We start from the raw sequence: 7,121 nt of genomic DNA, 5'->3' as shown, positions 1-7,121 counted from the left end.
GAACGAATCAATGCAAAATATAAGTATGTTATTTAATGTTTAAGACCACACAATCTTGCATAATTCTCATGTGTATATTTTTGTTTTTTGAGTTGTTAACTTTTTGTATTGAGTATATTTTTGTTGAATGATTGATGAATTACTAATTTGTCGCTCGATTTTTCCATTTCATTTGATTGAAAAAGGGCAAATCATTGCTATTTCGTTCTGTCTTCTCAAATTCTGAGAAAAACTTCAAGACATCTAGAGATAATGCAGGATATATATGCCAATAAAGAGTTCATTGGAAATTGGCAAATGATTTTGGTTCAATCTCGACATTTGGAAACCCAGTATATTAAACTATTCACGAGCTGTTGCCATTAAGAAGACTCCTATGTAAAAAGTGAGCTGACTCCGTACATTTGCAAAATGCACTTATCACAGAATTTACAAATTTTCATGGTAAATTGTTGATTTAATTCAGTGACTTATGTTGCATCTAACTATAACTAAAAAAAAAGCATTGAAATAAATTGCATAGGTGATGAATTTTATCTAACACAAAGATATCTTTCTTTGAAAATTACATTGTTACATTTTGTAATTTCACGTTAAACAAAATTTAAGAAAACTTCAACCTTCTGAACAGACTGCAGCCCTTGCCGAATTTTTAGGGTGTCATTTGATACTCTTTAGAAAGTGGAAAATTAATTTCAGCATACTGTCAGTTACAGGTGGTGCAAGGAAAATTCTGTAAAACCAAAACAACCCAAATTGGGGGTAATTGCCAAAAGTTCTTGCATGGCTTTCATAAATTTAAATACTAATTATGACTGGGATCTTTCCTAACCGAATGCCTTACAAGAAAATGGGGAAAACATTTTCATTTTTGCAAAAGTTACCTATATATGCAAGATTGATAAATTCCTATTCGATTTCCTGGTCATGCATTTGTAAAGGTACAAGAATACATGACTTTCAACCCTAATTTTAAGTTTCATATAAAAAAACGAATTTCACGAAAGCGACACTTTTGCTTCAGAGGTTACTTTCTCGAAAATTTTTCCTAAGTGCAAGTTTTTTTTAGTGTGACGTTTGATTAGGAAAGAATCCAATCTTAATTAGAATCTAAATTTATGAAAGTCGTACAAGATTTTCATGTGCTCCATTCTCAAATGACGGCATTAACCTGAAATTCGTTTTTTACTTCAAGACTATGACAATCATAGTCGTTTCTTAGAGGTATCAAATATGGCTCCCTGAAAATTCAGCGGTTTGCAGTCTACAATTTTTTCAAGTGACCAAATTCAACACGCTTTTGAGCATTGAAAGTAATTTGAGAATAGTTTTATTTCCTCACTATCACGTCTTAAGTCTTCTTCATGGCAGCTTCCTTATTGACTTACTCTTTGTATCCGTACTTAATAATGATCTAAAGATGGTTTCAATCGGGAATGACGATTTTGTTTTGAGAGACAACGAAACTATTACTTTTAGAAATTGCTCATACTGCTGTTTATTCGTTAATATTCTATATTGCAAAAAATTTGTTGTAATGCAAGATGAGGTATAATTGTTGTAGAGTCTGCATTGACTATAAAACTAAATTTGAAGTGAGATCATTGCTCAAAAACATTTGGCTCTCTAATTTTCGAAAATTTTAAATTCCGTAATGAATGTGCAGTTTTAAAAAAACATCTGATATTGTGACTGTTGTCTTTTGAAATGAATACATTGATAGGGTTTTACGGTCACACATTTTGAAAGGGCCTTGAGTAGCAATTGATTTTTTCAATTTTTAGGCTGTGACAATTTAAAAATATTTATTGATGTTTTTGTAGTTTTTATACAGATTAAAAATTACTTGCAAAATACTTTCTCGAATATAAAGTGCTTCGAAGAGAGTTTCGCAATTTCTCAAGAAAGTATTTCTTGGCAATTATTCAAAATATGTCAATCAAAACGTCGATTTACGAACTTGAAATTGTTGAGATGTTTCAAAGAGCCTAAACACATGATTAGTAGAAATGTAAACGTTTTCTATGATTTTGAAAGGGTTCATTGAAGAGTATAACATATTTTTTCCAAAGATATAATTCGTGAGTAAGTTTTAGATATAGCTTGTAAAAATGATATATACATATTCTATATTTAGATTTTTAAGATATAGTAACTTATTGACTAGTTTGTAAGGTGAATATGAATAGGTCCATCTGTCATTTAAGATAAATATTTGCCAACATAGTGTACAAATTTATATTTTGAAAAGTGCAGATTATGCTTTCTTACTGAGTTTTTTGAAATTCCTCCCAACAGAAAAATAAATACTTTGAAATTATTATTTTTTTATTTTGTTGAATAATGTACATTGTACCTGCGTATTATTGAAAATGTATATATTTTGTTGAATATACAGGGTAAATGTAAATACACCGTTGTTTATACAGGAAAACTTTAACATCCTGTGGTGAAATTTTTATCAATCCCATCAAGAATATGATGTCATTGAAGTAATGCACTAATAAGTTAGTTTATAATGTTAGAATTGAAATGAAAGAAGTACTTTTTTATGTAATGCTTGTTCATCGTAACAGATGTTTCTAATTCGTAGAGAATATTTACTACCTAGAAATGAAATCATCTAAAAGAACATTTCGTTCAGGCCAGTCTCAACACCCTACACAGTAGGTTAATGTTCACAGGCAGATGGAGCGGCGACAAACCTGTTGTTTGTTGTAGTCTTCAGCTTAGTTCGAGGAATGATACTCTGACGGAATTTGATTTTCAATTATCGGAAATCATCGACTTTATGTTGATGATATACACTACCTTGCACTGACGAGTGGCCAAACAGCCCGAAACCGGTCTGCAAGTGTTCCAATAATTGAAAATCTATTGCGGCAGTTGTATCGCCAACAGCATATGCAGGAATAACTTCAGTGAAGAATCCTGCACTGACACCTGTCGGATATAATCCAACGCCCTTCGTGGTATTAGCCAGGGGAGTAGTTGTTTTCTGATAGGTGTCAGTCCATTAACCTACTGTGTAGGGTGTTGAGACTGGCCTGAACGAATTGTTCTTTTAGATGATTTGATTTATGCCAGTCTTCAAGTATGCCCACTGACTATACGTGAAAGATTTCTTTCCTTTTACGAGGAATTGGGCAAATTTGGATATGCAGTTGGTTACCTCGTTCACAGGCAGATGGAGCGGCGACAAACCTGTTGTTTGTTGTAGTCTTCAGCTTAGTTCGAGGAATGATACTCTGACGGAATTTGATTTTCAATTATCGGAAATCATCGACTTTATGTTGATGATATACACTACCTTGCACTGACGAGTGGCCAAACAGCCCGAAACCGGTCTGCAAGTGTGTTCCAATAATTGAAAATCTATTGCGGCAGTTGTATCGCCAACAGCATATGCAGGAATAACTTCAGTGAAGAATCCTGCACTGACACCTGTCGGATATAATCCAACGCCCTTCGTGGTATTAGCCAGGGGAGTAGTTGTTTTCTGATAGGTGTCAGTCCATTAACCTACTGTGTAGGGTGTTGAGACTGGCCTGAACGAATTGTTCTTTTAGATGATTTGATTTATGCCAGTCTTCAAGTATGCCCACTGACTATACGTGAAATACCTAGAAATGGTAATAATATCAATGTAAATTCATATTTACGGAAATTTAACTATGAAAACCTTTCATTTCACGTTTCTAATGCGAATGCATTACTTCGTTGCCATATCCTGTATAAAATATTTTTGGGGTATATTTCATCAGACCCTGTATACATGAAATTGTTGTCTATACAAAATTTTATTCACCTGTGTTATATTTTTAACTGTATTGTGGTAAATTTGCACGATATTGACAATGGCCGATATAATCTTAGTGTAGTAATGAACCATAGTTGTAGCGTTCACCTAATATGAGGTGTGAAGTCCTGCTCCTTTATGAGTTCACCGCGCTCGAAAAATTTCTCCATGATGAGCATTTTGGTGTAGAAAATAGCCTGCATTTAGAATTTTCGTTTTTATTCAAGGTTGCTCCTCCGCAAATTCATATACTTTTACCATTTTCATCAAACTTTGGAACTTTATGCCATAAGGGATTGTTGCTAATTAAAAGAAAGTTGCCCTTACCAATTCTTATAACAATGTTATAAATCCTTTCATATAGTGACGGGAATATTTCAAGTTAATGAACCACCTTTCAACATTTCTTTCAAATTTTCAATATTTGAGGCATCCTAAATTCTTATAGTTATTGTCGTCATAACTAGTGATGCGCCGAATATTCGTTTGGTATTCGGCATCTGTTTCACTTTTTGTATTCGGTTTTTATGCTAAATATATTCGATTCGAGTATTTTTATTTTTTTGGTATACAGTGTCATCCCCAAAGTAGGCACCATATGGGAAACTTCTTTATTAAGGTTTTTTCGACAAAAAGTTATTCTTGATAAAAGTTTGTGCATCCCCTAAAACAACATGCAGTAACAAAATACAGTAAAACACACGTATTATACGAGGATCCTTCAAATATTTGATTTTGAGACAAGAGTAAAGTACTCTTATTTTGAAAAATCTCGGGAAATGTTATTTTGAAAAGTTGTTCAGCATCGAAAAATACATCTACATTTGAAGTCATCTATCTAAGTGAAGTTTTATTTTTTTTTAAATGGGGACTACGAAAAGAAAAATTTGCTAAAACGATAAATAGACAGCATCCTGTATACGACGTTTTATTTTGAAAGCCTGCAATATTAACAAATTACATTACTATGGTGTTAACCACGGTTAATTTTTTGAAGAGTAAAATAAATTTCAAATTTTATGGTGCAGTTTTTTTTTATTTTTCGTTAACACAGAACAACAATAATATCAAATCACAAAACATCAAAATAAAATAGGTATTTTGGAACAAACTCGTTGATTTTCTGGAGATTATTTTGGACAAGAATATCTCCAGAAAAATCAACGAGTTTGTTCTGAAATACCTATTTTATTTTGAGTTGTGATTTAATATTATTGAATATCAAGTTCTTGTCACAGTTCCGTATAATTTTGAGTAATTTTCGGTGTTAACAAAAAATAAAAATAAACTTTTCACCAAAAACTTTGAAAATTATTTTACCCTTCAAAATAATTGACCGTGGTTAACATCATAGTTGTGTCTTTCGTAATATTTCAGACTTTTAAAATAAACCGTCTTATACAGGATGCTGTCTATTTATCGTTTCAGCAATTTTTTTTTCGTAGTGCCCATTTAAAAAAAGTGGGCAAAAAAAAAAACTTCACTTACATGGCTATGACTTCAAATCTGGATATATTCTTTAATGCTGAACAACTTTTTTAAATAACACTTCCCGAGATATTTCAAAATAAGAGTATTTTACTCTAGTCTCAAAATCAAATATTTGAAGGCTTCTCATATATTACGTGTGTTTTACTGTATTTTGTTGGTGCATCTTTAGTTTTAGGGGATGCACAAACTTTTATCAGGAATAACTTTTTGTCGAAAAACCCTTAATAAAGAAGTTTCCCATATGGTGCATACTTTGGGGATGACACTGTAGAAGTAAAAGACAGAACCTCTTATGTAAGATTTATGTTATGAGTCAAAGAAATCCTATGAAGAATGAGTTGAGTGAAGCTGATAAAATAAAGCAATTGAACTTTAAATCTTGAAACAATATTTATTTTTGAACTTTAATTGAATCAACATATATTTTTAAACTAAAAACCAACACTGTTTTGATTGGCCTACGGGTTTTGCCGTAGTCTTGTCAACTAAGTTTCAATGTGGTTGCGTTTGCAGTTATTCCCTCATGTAAACTTTTGATTCTCGTAGTCACGGAGGAACTACCTTATTAAAATAGTGATCAAGAATACTTGTTTATTCAGAATGAATGGTTTTCGAACAATTCAACGAAAGTGTAAGATATAACATCCTTTTCACAATTAAGAATGATACTGAAAGAGGGCTGATGTGGAGATTCAATTCATCAGGTGTGTTGAGTTGGATGTCTACAATAGGAATAATGCAATACTTTCGAAAAGCCGCTTTGCATATCGCCAATGAAATGAAAAATACTCGCATGTAATATATTGGGCAATAAAGCTCGGCAAATAAAATTCTAGCTAAAAGAATGTACACTTTCACGGCCGGAGATAACTGTAAAAGCTATTTTCCGCCTTTGATAATGTCTACCGCCGTAGTAGACAAAATGTCAGCCATAAAAACCTGCAGACCACTGCCAAAAACCTGGAAAATAGCTTTCACACAATATTCCAGTTGCCATCTATTATTAACATAATAATGTTGAGCACAAAGAATAGTTATGTATTTATTACACTTGCGTAGATTATGTTTTTGTTTCACATGTTCATTTGCTGACCATTATTATTAGTTTCTGTAAAATATAATCGAACGAAATGCAATCAAATTTAGAGTGTGTTCTATTTGCTTATAATCATTTAACAAATAAATCAGCTAATAGTTGATTGCATTCAAAAATTGCATATATGTGAAGCGACTTCAAGAATTTGTTTGATATAAAATGTAACTTGAAAATATGGGTTATTGGTACTGCCACATTTCTGATTAGGTTGATATAATGTATTAAAAAAGTGGTGATGCCTGTTTGAATTTTATTGACAAGGAAGGTAACTTTAGATACATCTAAGAATTAGTTGAATTGGATTTTAACTAATATTTCCGCTGTTAAACCAAAAATGAGCTAGTCAGAAAGGTGGTTATACATTTTCGTTTAATATATTCATAGTATCGAGTGCTTTTCAAAATTAACAAATAGGAGCAGCAGGTCTTGTGTCAATTTTTGGCTTCGTACAATGTCTAAATGGTGAATAACCGCCGTATGAAAATTATTATAACAAGCTCTAAAAGGTTGTGTGAGGTACATGTAGATATAATAAAAAACTGTAGGTTTTAGCTATAAAGGAAATATATACGAATGTTTGGTCAATTATATTTTGAACTATTTTTGGGTTGAAGTACAGAATATGTTGATTGCTCTTATGTTGTGTTAGCATGGTTGATATATTCAAATTTCGAATATTTAAAAGTGTCAAGCTCAGATCCAACAATTGTCTGGTAGTTGAAGAAATTATAATGT

Source organism: Leptinotarsa decemlineata, unplaced genomic scaffold (genome assembly GCF_025532065.1).
Source record: "Leptinotarsa decemlineata unplaced genomic scaffold, Ldec_3_MD MMD2_tig00000505_RagTag_RagTag, whole genome shotgun sequence".
Lineage (NCBI taxonomy): Eukaryota > Metazoa > Arthropoda > Insecta > Coleoptera > Chrysomelidae > Leptinotarsa > Leptinotarsa decemlineata.
Note: the sequence above shows the minus strand (reverse complement) of the source record.